Below are 17813 nucleotides of genomic sequence, written 5' to 3' on the forward strand. Positions count from 1 at the left end.
TTCAAAGCAGTGTGTGTACACAAATGATTCCACATGATCACATATAAGACTGCATGAAAAGAGACTACTTTGAGGTGGACTCCACCCATAGTGATCATATTCATCTATGTTACCAGAAAAGACACAGCTGTAAAAATAAAAATAGCTTATGACTTCCAACATATAAAGCCTAGTTCTCACTAGTTCTTATTCATGAAACCATTTAGTAATATAGATACAAGCAGAAGAGGGAGTGCAGCAGAAACCCACTGAACTGGAAACATGTTTAGACCTCTAAGCAATCTGAAACATCACATCCATTCAGTAATTATTCCAAAAAGAAAGTAACATCACAGTCACTTCATCCCTCTTCTCAACTGTTTGTAACTCACTATCAGTAGAAGTTCTTAATATTTTACAGAAGACAGAGACCAAGTCATTCTCTGTACAAATATCTGCTCCAGTTCTTTCTTTCTTTCTTTCTTTCTTTCTTTCATTCATTCATTCATTCATTTATTTATATATAGTAATTCTGTATTGCCTCCCAGCCTACATGGGCACTTGAAGCGATGAACAAATAAAAAAATGCAAAAATAAAAACATTTTAAAAACACATTAAAATACCCTTTTATAACTCCTAAAAGCAGTCTTTCAAAAAGTAGTCTTAAACTGAAATCATGCATCCACTTATTATTCATTTCTCCAGATTAAGGTAATAATGCTGTCCCAAAAAGAAGTGGTTTGGCAATTACAACTTTAAAAGCCTTCAGCCAAATGCATCCATATTCTTGAAAATGTGTAGAGCTCTTTCCATGAACTGAGAGAAGAAGAGGAGGAGGAGAGCAGATAATTGGTAGCTCCCATCTCAGCAGATAAATGAATCCACTCTAAGGTATAGTTTAAAAGAGCTGTCCAAGGTGTTGAATTTATGGGGAGAATAGTGTATAATAACTCAAGTATCTCCTATAAAAGTAAAACTAAAACCTGGAGTTAACCCACTGCCACTCCATTGGACAGAAGGAGACAGATAGTCTCTGAACTTCCTTACATTCCATAAATAATACATTATTGCTAATGACCAGAATTCTGTATCAGCTACTAATTAAGTACTAAATAAGTTCTCCTGACCCAGTGTCCCCCACACCTGATAGAAATATAATTTAAGCATGCTTTAATCTTTGGCAGAATGGACCTCCTTCTCCTCAGGCAGTTGGTGACCAGTAAAGTAGGTGGGGGGGGGGTACAATTGTGGCAATAGTGTCACAATTTGATTAAGTAGCAATTGTGAATATACAAAGCACTTACCTTGATTTACTCATCCATAGCTGTTACATACTCATGATCACTACTTAGTCATGACTGTGACACTATTGCCATGATTGCAATTCTCCCTCCCCCCACCTACTTGACCAGGCATCATCTGCATGGTTTTGTTGATGAACCACCCACAGTGCTGCTCAACAGTCCTGAGCTAGCTGGAGTGGTTTCAGGATTGCTACTTGAGTTCCCTCAGCTTGTGGGGAAATAATGTGTCCTGCATGCTGAGACTTCGCTTGGGACCTAGCACTTGAAGGAGCATCACTCCCCATATGTGCCTGCCTGAGGATTAAGATCTGCTGGGGGAGGACTCTCTCGTGTCCAACCAATGAGATCAATACACTGTTTTGGGATATGTGGCATGTCCTTTTCAGCTGTGGCACCCCAACTGCGGAATGATCTCACCTTGGAGGTCCATCTGGTGTCAATCCTCTTGCCATTTACGCACCAATTTAACACTTGGCTATTCACCAAAGCCTTTGGGCTTTATTCATTCAACCAAAGACTGTTATTTATAGTTTTAGAATTTATTTATTGATAGTTTTAAAAAACTAAAAATCTGGTTTTGCTCATTATACTGTTTAATATGTTTTAGCTCATTTATACTTTCTTACTGTTTTTAACCTGTTTGCCTTAGGGTCACAATTAGTTGGAAATGACTTGAAGGCACACAACACACACATAGGCCATGTAGGAAGTATCGAGTTTGATTCTATTTAGTGGTGTAGTTAAAAGGTTAAAACATTCACATAATTATGACAAGATCTGAATGGATGGCAGAGATGTGGGCATGCATGTAAGCTCCACCTCCCAGACATCCACACACCCCACAAGGATCACAGACTTTTTCACACTGAGCAAGGTCTAAAGAGGACTTTCTAACTACTTTCAGCTAGTTTCAGTTAAAGAGCTTCAATGACTCTATAGTTGGGTTCAGCCAAATATCGTCGCAAAGCCTCAATCGGAACTTTGTACAGTGCACCCACTTACGTGCTCAAGCTGCAGGAAGCACACGGGGAGCAAGGGGTGGTGCGTCCTATTCAGATTAATGGAGCACCACTGCACCAGATGCGCACACAAACCCCATTCAAATGAATGGGGCTCCAGCATAGGCGGAATTCGCCTTACGCGGGGAAGTCCGGAACGGATCCCCCGCATAAAGCAAGGGTCCACTGTACTCAACAAGCAAAGGTTTCACTTATTCAGGTTTTTTTGTTTTGTTTTTTTGAGAAGGAGCTTCCATGCATAGTCATGTTTCCAGACAGTTTTAGCCCTTAATATGTTCAGGCAAATCCAAAAGAGGTCTACTATGTACCAAACTTTTAAAAAGTTTTAATTTAATGAGTTGATATATATGAATGAGGCCCTTCTGGAATTTTATGCTTCAATATCAATAACTTCAATGGGTATTATGTACCTTGCCTTGGGGCAGAGTGTGTTCTTTACTTTTCTTCCTTAGACAAACATTACCCTTGACCACTCTGAGTGGTAGTGTGATCAGCAGTAGCATCTGATGTTTCATAATTTGAAGGTCACATTGAGCACAGAAAAACAGAACAACATTCAAAGGTGAAAATAAATTATATAGTTTTGAACATATTACATTCATTCTGGGTTTTTTTTTTCCTTGACAGGAAGTTTCCAAAGTGTTAAAGTAAAGTGTTTTAGCAGAGTGTCAGGGAATAAGATGGATTCAATTTGTCAAGGGTGCAAGAGCAAAACAAAGAAGTCATGCTTGATGTGCTCATTTAGGTCACAACAAATAGCACTGGAAATAAAAAGGTCAGAATACTTAATGTAGAGTCTCCTGGGTTTAGCAATTAGACCATACAGTGTAAAAGTGATGGTGATCTTTACCAGCTTATTACAAATTTTTACAATAAATGATCTTCTGGATGGTAATAATCAGGGGACAAAACCAGAAAAGGAATAACATGATGGAATAATTTGAAGACAGAGATAATGTGAAAATCTGATTATCAGAGAGCACTGGATGTTAGTGGATTGTTAAGGAGGGGGAATGCCATGCACATAAGGTAAAGTAATGTAGCTGCTGATGCTAAATTGTTCAGCAATGATTGCAAAAGAAAGTGGATGTGATGAATTAGGTGCCCCTGGTCTAACTATTGAAAATCTGTAAGTCTGGCTTCAGAAGGGCTAGTTCTGGAGGTATGCCAAATAAGCTAAATCAAATATAATTGATAATGATTAACAGAAATTACTTTAAATGAAGAGAAATGGTTGAGGCATAAAACCATAATACTTAATCTACATGCTAAATAAATGTATGGCACAAAATAAAAATGCAGTTTGAACAGATGGTCTTCAAAGGGCTAAAGACATAAATCAGTAAAGCAGTAAATTAGAACAGCAATGTGATGTTTAAAAAGAAAAACAAAGCTAATGAGCAGACATACGGACGTTGCTGTTGTGTGTGCTTTCAAGTCACTTCTGACTAATGGCAACCCTAAAGACATAGTATGGGGTTTTCTGGGGCTGAGAGTGTGTGACCCATCCAAGGTCACCCAGTGGGTTTCCCTAACCAAATGAGGAATCAAACCCTGGTCTCCAGAGTGGTAGTCCAACACTCAAATCACTACATCACACTAGCTCTCTGTAAAATAAGTACTAGTGTAAGGAAAACAAACATTTCAGAATTCCAGATATCCTTTTCAGACCCTAGAATTTTGTTCTATGCTTTCAATAAATAAATAAATAAATAAATAATACAATAAAAACAATGTTTATTTATAATGCCCTTTCCACGTGTGGCAATCCTATCCTAGGGTTTTCTTTATTCAGAGGGGTTTTGCCATGTTTGTATGAGTGTGCCTATTCATATATGGAAATGCCACAAATTTCATAGGGTTTTATTAGGCAAGGAACACTCAGAGGTGGTTTTGCCATTTCCATCCTCTGAAATATAGGCTACAGTATTTGGCATTTGTTGGTGGTCATCCATCCAAGTACTGACCAGAGCTGACCTTGCTTAGCTGCCAAGATGAGACAGGATCGTATGCCATTGGGGGTATTTAGGCCAAACCCTTCTTTAATGCAGAAGAATGTGACTTGTCCAAAATCATGAAATAGTTTCCATGCCTGAGCAGGTATTCAAACTCTGGTCTTCTTGAGTTCTAGTCCAACATTCAGTCCACTACACTATGCTGGCTTTGCATATCATTTACCTGTGGATTCATCTGTTTGATAAGCTTCTTCATAGTTTGGTACTATAATCATCTTTCGATTCCACAGCAGCAGCAACAACAACATACTCAAAGGTCTTTCAGAGAGCTTATACAGAGTCCTGGATTTAATTAGAGACTAGGACTAACTCTACTATGAAGAAAAATGAGCAGGCATCTGATATGGGCTGTCAGAAAAGAACAGGGCTGTCAGAAAAGATTTGTAATACTGTTATACCAGCTCTGCAATAAAGACACAAAACCAATGGTCTTGGCCACTGTCACACAGGACTCTCTCATGATAGCATAAATCCTTCCATTTCTTGGGAGGAAAGAGAGGTCAGACAGCACATTTGTAGTGTCATGAGAGGACAGCAAATTTTAGATTCTTCAATGAGATGCAAATATTAAATAAATAAATAAAGTTTATTAATTAGAATGATTTTATTTAAACTAACAAGGATGGGAAGAGGTGCCTCTGAAATGTTCTGCCTTATTCTGCATCCACTGATTCAATTATCCATGTCTTAGAAATATTTTTTTAAAAAAAATACAAAAAGAAAACCTTAATTTTGCCATTTTATGTAAGGAACATAATTTGATTAAGTTATTGTATACATGGGACTTGAGCATTCATAGATTTTGCTATCAATAGCGGGTCCAAATCCCAGCTGATACCAAGAATCTACGGTGCGCACCCATGCACACATGTGTATGTGTATCACTGATGTTTCTCTACTATCAGGATTTTTTACTTTTTAATATCCATGCAAGATTCCTTCTGTTCCCCCTTTTTCCCCTCCTGAAGTACTGGTATTATGAAAGTTTCTATACCCACTACAGGAAGTGTATTTATTCATGTCAATGGAGTTTCTGTCACAGACAAGGGCAAATATAACACACCTATATCCATTATTTCAGTTCCTCCCACTCTACATTTGCCTGGTCCACTGATTACATTTGAATTGGGGGGGGGGGGGGGGATGACCTTCATCATAGATGTTTCCTACTGACCAGTTTTTCCACATTATTTTTCCAGTTCCAGGGAAATTATTTCTCCTCCTTTCCCACACATACACATTTCTTATTGGAGTTACAGTGATAAAGTGGTATAGCCTTACATCACTTTAGCATTATAACGATACTAAATAAATAAATAAATAAATAGAAAATTAGAAATAGAAATAATGTACAAAACTGAGAACACTGAGACTGGAGAAGAACCATATGGGAGGGAAATGTTGACTTAATGGAGGAGATGCCAGGCATGGAGGGAAACCATACCCATACCACAGCTAAACGACATCTCAAGTGGAAGAAAAGAATAACATGCAGATCAGGAATCGTGCTAAAATCTGTTACAACCAGCAACAAAAGCCCAGTACATTTACAGGGCACTACTGGATGTCGGTGCAGAAATGACTGCTGTGAGGCATTACAACACATGAAATCCCAAACCAAAACACCCTGATAGGCACCAGAACTATTGGGCAGTCTGAAGGAGCCCTATTTAAAGTTCAGTTAATGAATAAACGTGCTACAAATTTCAACATAAAGATAAACATGAACCCACCCCCATGTATCACTGAAAATAGCTCAGATAATATGAACTGTGACTCTTCACCTAAAGTGTCTGTGAATAATAATAATAATAATAAATAATAATAATAAAAACTGTATTTATATACCACTTTTCTGCAGCGATCAAAGCGGTTCACACTAGTATCAAATATACATAACATCGAATAAAATTACACATTATGTCAATTACAAAATAAATAGAACCTCGAATACATATGTAATTAAACAAACTTCCTTAAAATCACATATATGAACATTAATAACATCTGTCAGTCATAAGAGCATCTTCAACAGGGAATAATTTCTACAAGGGGTCAGAAGGATATACAGACCAGAAAAGATGGGTCTTTAAGGCTTTCTTAAAGGCATCTAAGGAGGAGCTCAGCCTTATCTCCTCCGGGAGCTGGTTCCAGGATGTGGGAGCTACAGATGAAAATGCTTTTTGGCGAGTTGATGCCAACCTCGTCTTAGGATTTTCAAGTAAGCATTTCCCTGTAGTTCTGAGAGTGCGGGGCGGATTGTATGGCGAGAGGCATTCCCTCAAGTAACACATACCCAAGCCATGTAGGGCTTTATAGGTAATGACCAACACTTGGTGTTGAGCCCGGAAGCTAATAGGAAGCCAGTGAAGAGATCTTAATACCGGAGTTACATGATCTGATCTAGAAGTTCCAGCAACCAATCTGGCTGCAGCATTTTGAACTAACTGAAGCTTCCGAACTTGGTACAAAGGTAGCCCCATGTAGAGCACATTACAGAAGTCTAATCGAGACTAGACAGAAGCCACTTTGTCCGTGGAATGTTTGATTTGTCACTAAGAGGGCTTTCTGCCTATGGTCCTAAAAGAGATGTATTTATCAAATCTGAAAAATGATTATTTCATTGGCTTGCAGCTTGCAGGCAATGTCCTTAGGGAACATCTTATTACCACATCACCTAACAGAGTGTGCAGTCAGCAAGGACATATTGGCCAGCAAATACAAAACACATCTCAGAGATTTCACAAAATCTGGAGGTGTGACAGAGTCAAAGTAACACATGCTGTGCTTGGGCATGAGGACAAGGAGAACAGAAAAAGCCAGATAGATTTTCATTCCTATTCAAGTTAACCAGGTGAAGCATCCCCAGAAGCAAGTGTCTCATATGAGTTATATTGCTTTACCAAGAAAAGGGAAGGAACCGGATTTATGAGGTAAAACGTTCCTAGTGTAAATATAGCCCAACAAGTTTTTATAACTGCCTATTTACCATTCTGTTTGTTTTAGCTGTATCTCAATATTTCTGCAAACACATATTTTTCTCTAAATTATCCATGGTTTTTTATGATAATATCCCCAGCAAGTGTATCATTCCACTTCCAAAGAACACATGCTGACAATTGTACAAGAGCCTCCACTGAAATATAGTGGACACTGGCAAAAAGCTCAGTGTGCTGGTTTGAATCAGGAATAGAAAAGCACAGCCTGCTATTTTGTATAAGAAATCATGCATAAACGTGTATGGCATCTTCAATAAAGAATGCAGCAATCCAGAAACATCATTTTAAAAGAAATCTCACTGTAACAATCATATCTGTGTTTTCACGAAGGAGTGTTCTGAAAATGGGATGAAATTATTCTGCAAGGTAGAAATATCCTTTAAAGAATGTGGAAATGTTTCCCATGTCTCCATTTTGGAGGCAGAATCCAATTCCCAAAATCACTAACTGAACAAGCTTAAATTTCAGTAAACCATGTAGTATTTCAACATTTTTAAAAGCACTATCATAATAGCTGTTCAAATGGCAATAAAATAATAATAGCTGAAATACAAATTCTCCAGGCAAACTCCATACTTGTTATTTTTTTTTATAAAATTTCTGTTTGTTTCTCTATCTAAGCGGATTATTGCTATACATTATAGACCTTAAGCATTCTTTTGCTAAATGCACACTCTGAAGAAACAATACTTAATAAGTTAATAGATAAGTAGGTAGCCTGGGAATTTTAATAAGAAATAAAAATCTAGGGGCGGGAGCTAAAAAATCATAAAAGCAGAAATGGGGGCAAAATAGGAACAGATTGTTGCTAGCCAGCTACAGAGACTCAGAAAGCTGTACTGCTGAACATCTTCATTAATCAACCTCTTGACGTAAAGCAACCACTTTAGGGCTAGATATAAATCTATTGGATTACTTGTGTAAGTGCTCACCAATGTGAGAAATTGGTTGCACAGTCTAGCCCTTCCAGCTAGGTTATATATATCTTTTAACTAAGGAGAGGGCCATGTTAGGCAGCCTATATTTTCTTGTCTCTTGGTGGTGTGAAAGAGAAAAATAAACTGTGTAGAAAGAAGCAAGACAGAAAGGAGCCATAAGAGGCATACCAACCAGACTACACTGCTCTAGTTCCTTCCTCCTTCACATTTTAGAGTTTGGGGTTTTTTAAAAATGTAGTTTAAACATAAAGGCTTTCACTCTGGAGTGTTTCTGCCCTTTATCACTCAGGGAAAGTAATAATAGGACATGCTTTTGGCAGTCTCACCCAGAGCACTGAGACTGGCCTTTGGAAGGGACACTGGCTGGAACAGACAAAAGAGGAACTGCCCAGTTGCAAGCAAATAGTTTTTGTGTCTCTTCTTAGGCCACAATTAAAATGTGAGAGGGAGGTGGTGGTGGTAGCGTATGTGCTGTTTGGTTGCTTTCTCAAGCTGTAATTCCATGACAACAAGAGATTTTTTAAAACACTGGAAACAATACTCAGAAATGCTAAAAGAAGGCTTTAGTCCAGCATGAGAGCCTGCTCAGAACGGGCTGGAAAAACCTCCTTGGGCCGATGTGCAACATATGTTGCCTCCGAGAAGAGTTTTCTGGAGACAGCGCCAGGTATAGCATGTCAGCCGAACATTAACTGCTTCTACAGATTGGAGTAAAAAAGTGAAAGCACTCACAATACATGTTGTTGTTGTGTGCCTTCAAGACATTTTCAACCTATTACAGGGTTTTTGTGGCAAGATTTGTGCAGAGAGGATTTGCCATTGCCTTCCTCTGAGGATGAGAGCGTATGAACTGTCCAAGTGGGTTTCCATGGTGAAGTAGGGATTCAAACCCTGGTCTTGGGTGTAGTCCTACACGCAACTACTACAATATGCAGGGTCGCACCTCACAACATAGCTGCTTTGGTTTTGCCAGCTGCTGGCGGTTGTTGTCACTTCCATACCCATTAATTCTAATTCCTTTTGCATGGTGTGGCAGGAACCTAGGGACTTTATAAGATATTGCTGCAGGTACAATACCCTCCAGGATGTGGACCCCAGGATTCTGGAGACCAGGGTTGAAATGCCCCTTTGGCCATGGAAACCCACTGGAAGACCTAGGGCAAGTTTCAGCCTCAAACCCCCTCTGAAGAAACCTGCCAAGAAAACCCTGTGACTGGTTTGCCTTAGGATCAATGTAAGTTGAAAACAATTTGAAAGCATACAAAACAAATAATGCAGGAAGCTCTGTTAGACTACTTATCTGGCTATTAAAGTGATGTGGAAAGGGAGAGGGAGGCAGTGATAGTTCTCTCTCCCCCCTGCCATTTACAAAAGCAAAGGAATGACAATGCTAATTTAGTAAATTGCAGGGGAACATCCCTGCTGCAAATGACTTTGCTTCCACCACCACTCCACATACACACACACATACACTGTAGCAGCGACCTGGAATGTGGTTGTGCCTGGTGTATAAACAAAGGATGAGAGTCTGTTCTACCTCCTGGTCAAGTGTAATGAAGATGCTAAATAAATAAAAGGACTGGGTGAGAACAGCTCACTTTTTTGTATATTTCTCCAACCTTGCTACAAGGGAAAACTTTGCAGGGAAGATCTTCCAGAACCAAGAAACTCAGTATGAACCAGATCTATAGTTTCACACAAGTGCGTTAGGTCTTTTTTTGTTGTACTGCATAGCTTAGAATTTATTCTTCAAAGTGGGAATAAAAAGCTGCTGGTGGTACTAGGAGTCATTAGCAAATAGTCCAGAACAATAAAAAAAACATTGACTGGTTATTTAAAAACAAAAGCCAACAAACACAACTGTGAGTATTGCAACTTCATATACCAAAGCTCAGTAACATTGCCCCATCTGGATGAACCCTAAGTGAGGGGACATAAACTCTGTTCTAAAAGCTTGGAAAAACCAAATTGTTAGTCACGTATTAGCTAGATGATCATGTGGGTATGTGACTCTATAGAACAGGGGTCCTCAAACTCTGGCTCTCCAGATGTTTGGACTTCAGCTCCCAGAATCCCAAATCATTGGCCAAACTGTCAAGAAGGGCATTATGATGTAGGAAGGAAATTTGCATGTAGGTGGTGATTGGCTGAGGGACAAAGAGGAAGGAGGAACCTTTGTGGGGTTCTGGAAGTCTATTCAGATTGACTGTAGAATCCTGAGGTAGGAAGAAAATTTGCACGTGGGTAGTGATTGGCTGAGGCTTCTGGGAGATGAAGTCCAAAACACCTGGAGGGCCAGAGTTTGAGGACCCCTGCTATAGAATGTTCCAGGGGGATTTCAGCATTCCAAGACTGTTTGCAAAATATGAAGTATTATTTTAAATTTCTCTAAAGAAATGCCTCTGGGTTTTTAAAAAGACAAACACTATTTTGGCTTACCTAATTGTGGTTTTGTGGTTGTTGAACATACATACTGCAATGACTTGGTAAACAAACAAACAAACTGGAAGTGCCTGTAATTTCCCCCCTCCAAAACAATAATTACATTGCTTGGGTACTAAGTATGAAAATGAAATTCCACCAAAGTATGTGTCGATAGATAGATAGATAGATAGATAGATAGATAGATAGATAGATAGATAGAGCTTCTTGTCTTTCCCCCTAAGCCCACCCTTCAACACTCTTTTTCTGTCTCTGTGGACAACATTTCTATTCAACCAGTCCAGCAAGCCCGCAGTCTTGGTTTTATCTTTGACTCTTCTCTGTCGTGTATCCCTCAGATCCAGACCACAGCCAAGGCTTGTAGATTCTTTCTGTACAATATTGGCAAAATCCGACCTTATCTCTCCACCTCTACTGCCAAGATCCTGGTCCATGCCCTAGTGATCTCCCGACTTGATTACTGTAACGTCCTCCTGGCTGGGCTTCCTCTTTCTCACCTCCATCATTTAATCTCTGTCCAGCATTCAGCTGCACGCATTATCACTTCCACCCACCGCTCTGACCACATCTCTCCTGTGTTGGCATCCCTTCACTGGCTCCCCTTCCCTTTCCGCATTCAGTATAAGCTCCTGCTGTCGACATTTAAAGCCCTCCATGGACTGGCCCCTCTTTACTTATCAGACCTTCTTTCTCCTCACCTTCCCACCAGGGCCCTCTGTTCTGGTAGTCAAGGTCTGCTGTCCCAGCCCAGGATTTCCTCTGCCCCATCCCGGATTCACCCCTTTTCACTTGCTGCCCTTCACTCCTGGAACCTTCTTCCCCCACAAGCAAGAGCCATCACGTCTTTAACTAGCTTCAAAACGGAGTTGAAAACCATCCTGTTCAGAGAAGCCTTTCCAGGCATTGCATAATTGTCGCTTACCATCTGATGTTCTTTTAGTGCCTGTTTATCAAACCATTTCCTGTATTGCTATGTTTTGTATTTGTATTATCCTACTTGAGAGTATATATTTTCCCTGGATGAAGATTAACCTTCCATTTTGAAGCCAAGCCCTCCCTCCAGTCCATCTGCCTTGGTCCAGGCCTCGGAGGTAGAGAGGAACTGCTGGACCTCTTACCCTTTCCCTCCACCACTCCCTTCTCCTTCTGTGTCATGTCTTTTTAGATTGTAAGCCCGAGGGCAGGGAACTGTCTAACTAAAAAGATTGCATGAACAGCGCTGTGTAAATTTACAGCGCTTCATAAATAAAGGTTAATAATAGATAGATAGATAGATAGATAGATAGATAGATAGATAGATAGATAGATAGATAAAGGTTTTTCCTGGACATGAATGTCTAGTCATAACCTACTGTAGGGGTGTGTGTGTGCTCATCTCTGTTACTAAGCTGAAGAGCCAGCATTATCTGGAGATGATTCCAGTGGTCATGTTACCAGCATGACTGCATGAATGCTATTACCTTTCCACTGAAAAGTGGTGCCTAGTTATCTATTTGCATTTGCATGCTTTCAAACTGCTAGGTTGGCAGAAGCTGGGAGTAATGATGGGAGCTCTCCCCATCATGCAGTACTCAGGCCTCGAACTGCCAACCTTCCGACCTTCCGATCATCAGAACTTGCATAGATAGATAGATAGATAAATAGATAGATAGATAGATAGATAGATAGATAGATAGATAGATAGGATAGATTTATGTCATTTATGTCATTTGTTCTAAATAAAAATCAATGAAACATCTCATTTATTTTTCTGAGTTTCTGCAAAATCCAAACAGTTGAGTAATGCTGGTCTATTTCACCCAGAGCATTATCTATCTTAAGACACATTTTCACATTCTCATATGTTGGAGTCATATGGAAAACGACATTAATTGATGTTTCACATGTAAGTCTAATGAAGAACAGTGCAGTGAGGAAGGATAAGGGGCTACCTGTCTCATTATAAACCTGATATAAAGCTTTTAATTTTTTTCGGAAATAGCCTTTTTAACTATTTTAATAGGCTTTGATTATTGCAATGGATTAAAAGGTGTTGTTATTTAAATTGCTTTTAGTTATGTTTGAAAGCTATCCTGAATGTTTTTGTTGTTGTTGAAAGGCAGAAAATGTAAGAAATAAAATATATAAAAAAGAAAGACACCTTAAGAGAAAGAAACTAGGAAGGTAGTTGAGCAAGTAGGTTGCTGTCCTACCATAGACGTAGGTTGCTTTTGCTGAACATACTCCATTCTTACCAATATAGAATTGCATACTTAAATGGCAGCGGGGGGAGGTTGCTTGTTTGTTTCATTAAATGACAGAAGCACTCAGAAAACTTGTTTTAGCACAAGTGGCTTTGATCAGATGTCTTTCCATTGAGTGGTTTGCCAAAATAAATGCAAATTTGACAATATACAAAGAAACCAAAGACAATTGCATAATTTTCAAAGAGACTAAACTCTATTTCCAGGAGACCAAATTCAATTGGTACCACCTACTGAGAGAGTATGTTTTAAAAGCTATAAAGTGAAGGGATGCCTGACTTACTCAATTATAAACAATTGCCTGTAATGATATCTGTTTTGACTCACATTGAATTACCCTGCTGTTTTAGCATTCATTGATGTTTCTGTCTTACTAAGACTTCTTAGCCAGTATTTAAAATGGAGAAGACAGGCTCTTCTCAGTATAGGCTAATGGAAAGTAATATCACATATTTTAAAGGTGGTATATGGATTTCTTTGGGAAACTGAATGAAGCCTGGTTTCAGAGGTGGCTTTTAATTGCTCTTGAACTTCCATACAGATTCATTGTACATGTCAACCACTTTCATTTCAAAATAAGTCAAATAGAAAATTAATACATTTATGTAAGTTCCATTGATTCAGGGGACTCATTAAAACATTTTTGTCACAAAATTGTCCCCATAAGCTTAGGTTGACTTATCCATGGGCCAATGTAAGTACTCTACCTTAATACTTAACAAAAAAAGGAACCATCCCTTTCTCTAAGTAGAGTGGTGACAGTCAAGAGTTTAGTCTGCCCGGGGAGAAACTAAAAGAAGTACCAGCCCCCTACACTCTCTCTGCCACAGTGCCACTTCTAGCCTTTTTGAATGCCTGTGCTGGAAAATAGTGGTGGCTTTTTGGTGCTTCCACTCAAAGAAGCACCAAGAGAGTGGGCAGGGTCAGTGCTTCTTTTAAGTTTTCCTGGGATGGACTAACCTCTTGCATTTTACCACTCAGATAAAGAGGTTCCAGTGATGTTATTCCAGTGATGAGTAACTAGACTTTGAAGGATTTGAATAAGACAGTTGTGTGTGTTTGCTAACTTTTTGTGGTTTAAATCAGGCAAATTCATCACATTAAAGTTAAAGGCTGCAATCACTGCTAATATAGTCACCATTTCTTTTTATTTGCCTTTTCATTCTTTTTGACATGTATGTATTTTCTTAGGCCCTCCCATGCCTGGTCATTTCCTACACAGATCACACAGCCACCATTTATTATAGTTCCCTCCTCATCCATCAGTCTTTAGGGTGAACACAGACAGTTATGCCTGACAGAATTTTGTAATTTCTTTGGCATTGTTTTCCTTTGCTTCATCTTTTACATTCTTTATTGCATGTCACTCTTGAGATATCCATGGGGCATGTGTAGTAAGGTGGAGGTAGAGATTGGGAGAGTTGGGAGGGCTGAGGAGGACCAGGTGGAAGAAATGAGGGAAGGAACCCCGGGGGAGCGGTCAGAGGAAGAGAAGGCGGGACATCAAGAGAGTATAAAAGAGGAGGAGAGAAGTTGCGCGGGGAGAGGGAGAAGGTGCGGAAGAGGGGGACACGGTGAGGTGGCCGAGTTGAGAGGAGGAAAGGTGACTCACAGCCCACAGCGAGTGGGAAGGCCCGTGTCCCTGGTGGGCCGGGCGAGCCCTCGGAGGCCAGGACCACACGAGGCTGTAAGATTAATAGACCCTCGAGTGGAGGGAGACTTCGGGTACCCAAGTGAGGGCGACTGGTGCCGTCGGGACCCCAGGAGTCTGGAAGGTGAATGGTGGGACCCAAAGGGAGACGGCCGGGAGCAAGGCCCAAGGCCTCAAAACTGGGAAAAAGCAGACAGGGAGGCGCTGGAGAAACACTCAGGGGGAAAGCGAGGCGGTGAGCCCACTCCCAACCAGAACGAGGAGTCCAATGAAGGCCTACCCAACGCAGCCTGCTAAATGGGACTTTGAGGCACCAGTTTTCTTTGCTTGTTTATTTTGTTGCGTTACCTGTTGCCAATAAAGGCGTTATTGTTGCTGCAATTCAGTGGTGGAGGAAAGTTTGTTTCCCACGTGGAGAAGATTTCCATTCAATCTGGTCCCGCCATGCACCCTGCTACGCCAGCACCGCCCACATCATACCAAAATCCATAATTTTGGCCACAAAACCTGCCATCAACTTATACATGAGTATATATGGTATACCTTAATTGCTATCTTGTAACACAGAATATCTCCAGTCTTCACATAAATGATTATCTGTTCAGCTTCCAGAATAATAAAACTCAAGAACACAATAAAACAAAGCAAAATCAATTTAGTAACAATGCAGATAATAATACTGACAGAAATGATACTTAAAACTGATAAGGTGCAGCCATGCCTTACGCAGGGATCCGTTCTGCCCTCCCCCCACATAAGGCAAATACTGCATAAACTCGAGCCCCATTCAATCGAACGTGGCTCATGTTTGTGGCAGCGTGATGTACATGCACCACGTGCGCATGCACCATTCCATGTATTGCAGCATGGCTTCCTCATAAAGTGGAAGCTGCATATGGTGTGCCCGCGTATGGAGCAGGCACGCTGCATATCTAAAAGTCCTGTAAAAAAATTTTTAAAAAAACATCTAGCTTGCTGTTAGAATGATAGTAGACTTGAGCACTTGGCAAACTTCCTTGATAAGACAGTATCAGAGCTGGGATATTATATCTGAAAAGGCTCCCATAACTTTAGCCACTACTGATAGTTGGAGGAACAAAGGAAGGGCTTTTCAAGATTATCTTAAAAAGTTGGTATCTTTGTGTGGAAGTAGGCAGTCCTTTAAGACCCCTGGGATTCAAACCATTCAAGACTTAGAACCAGCATTAAGAACTGAACTCAGTTCAAAATTCTATTGCTAGTAAACTAAGGGATACTGCTAGAAAACTGAGGGATTAAACTATTTTTCATTTTCTGATTTATATGCTACTGTACATATTATTTTCACTGTTGTTGTTGCTGTTGTGAAATAATGCCTTTCCCCTAATTCCTGGATGAATATAACTTTAAAAAATTAAAACAATGCAGTTAAAAGGCACTTACAATGGCATAACAAGTCAAACTCTTTCAGTTTGGTAAGTCCCATTCACTCAACCTTAGAGGAAGATAATGGCAAACCTGCTCTGAATAAGGGCTTGTCTACACTGATAAAAAAAGGCCATACTCAACCCAAAGCCAGTGCTGGAATTCCTGCTGATGTATGGCTACTTCTGGGATGTAATCTAATTTTCTCTGCCCTTAACATGACTTTGTGCCAAACTAAGCAAAGTCAGGGGAAATCCCAATGTATCCCAGAAAGCCTGGCATGACCTCGAGTTCTTTTGGCATGTGGACAGCTGAATTAAACCCAATTCATTTGTCCCTGTGCCATGTGCCAAGAATAATTTCTGAGCAGTGTTGGGAAAGGGGATAGCCTGTTTCTGAACTGCCATCACTGCTTGTTTGTGGGCAGAAGTTTTGTCTGGTGTTCTGCCCCCACAGTGCAGAGACTCCTTGATGTTCACATGGCTGGGCACTGATTTGTGTCCTTAGAAGAAGTGGCGGCATGCCAGGCAGGCTTTACATGGAGCTTCTGACTTTGAGGAAGTGGCATCAGCAGGTCCAAAAACAGGGGATGGGCCAGCAGGACCAATGCAGTGTCAGGCTGACTGTCCCATGTGCACAATTACATGTGTCATTACACTGGATATGGCTCTGTGCATGTGATTATCATTGTGCCTAATCTGGGACCAATCTGGGGCATAATGCTATGGACTGGCCCTAGATTAATCAGCAGGTGTAGACACACCCTAAGTCTTGTCAAGTAAACCCTAGGGCAGGGCTACCATAAAACAGAGTCAATTTGAAAACACTTGACAGAAAGAAAAGTACTTATATAAGATAATACATAAAATAACTTACAAATAATATAATAACATGCAGGCCATAAACAAATATGAAATTAAAATGTAATTAAACTATCCCTAAAAATCCATTAAAAGACAAAAATGAACAATCATCAAAACAGCACAGTATTAAAAGTCTTTGCAGTAAATTCCTAAAAGCCTGTTGGGATAGATATTTTTCACTTACTGAAGGAGAGACAGCAGTGATCCTATTCCATCTGGCAAACTACTTGTGTGCAGTTAGTTACTCACCAGTAGTTCCAGACCTACTATTAAAGGAATTGCAGCCAGTGCTACAAGCAACAGATCTTGGGTGTTGTGAAAGGGCAGCAAATTGCTATTTAATTTGTTAGTTTTTTTTTTATTTTGACTGTTAGAGAAGAGGAGATGTGTTTGATGGATTTTCTGCCTCCTGTGCCAACATAATTTGGCAGGCTTTGAGTACTGTAGCTGGAATCCTGTGAGTGCATTGCCCTAGTGATTGCACTTCTTGCAGGGTCACGCACCAGGGCTGAAGAAAGACAGACAAAATCTACTTGTTCCAATCTGCCTATTTATCCAATGCCATACATTCTTCGTGACTACACTGCTCATACTCTTTTCTCTCTTGCCATCATCACCTACTGGTTAGGAAGAATAACACCAAGGTGAGAACTTTGCCTGGGTTTCTACACATCCTGAAGGGTTTCTCAACACATTATTCTGTACAGACATACTGTACACATGGGTGCTTTGTACAAAATTATGGGTTTTGAACAAAAATAATGCAAAATGTTTGCACCAAAAAATCCAATGTATTTCTGAAAACAGTAGAGTGTGTGTGTGTGTGTGTGTGTGTGTGTGTGTGTGTGTGAAAGAGAGAGAGAGAGAGAGAGAGCAGTAGGCATTTTGTGCAAAATGGTGGGCTTTGTACAAATCTAACATTTTGCAAGTGGAAAAATCCCTGTGTTTTTTTGGA

At 40.0% G+C, this 17813-nt stretch overlaps 1 protein-coding gene across 2 annotated transcripts in view; it reads right to left on the reverse strand.

Moving 5' to 3' along the window:
* The window catches only part of GRIK2 (glutamate ionotropic receptor kainate type subunit 2), a 655273-nt gene that overhangs the window by 231541 nt on the left and 405919 nt on the right, over positions 1-17813 (reverse strand). The gene's annotated exons all lie outside the window — the stretch shown is intronic.

The sequence above is a fragment of the Sceloporus occidentalis genome, unplaced genomic scaffold (assembly GCF_023333645.1).
Source record: "Sceloporus occidentalis isolate IW3139 unplaced genomic scaffold, rSceOcc1.0.p SCAF_6, whole genome shotgun sequence".
In the NCBI taxonomy this organism is placed as follows: domain Eukaryota; kingdom Metazoa; phylum Chordata; class Lepidosauria; order Squamata; family Phrynosomatidae; genus Sceloporus; species Sceloporus occidentalis.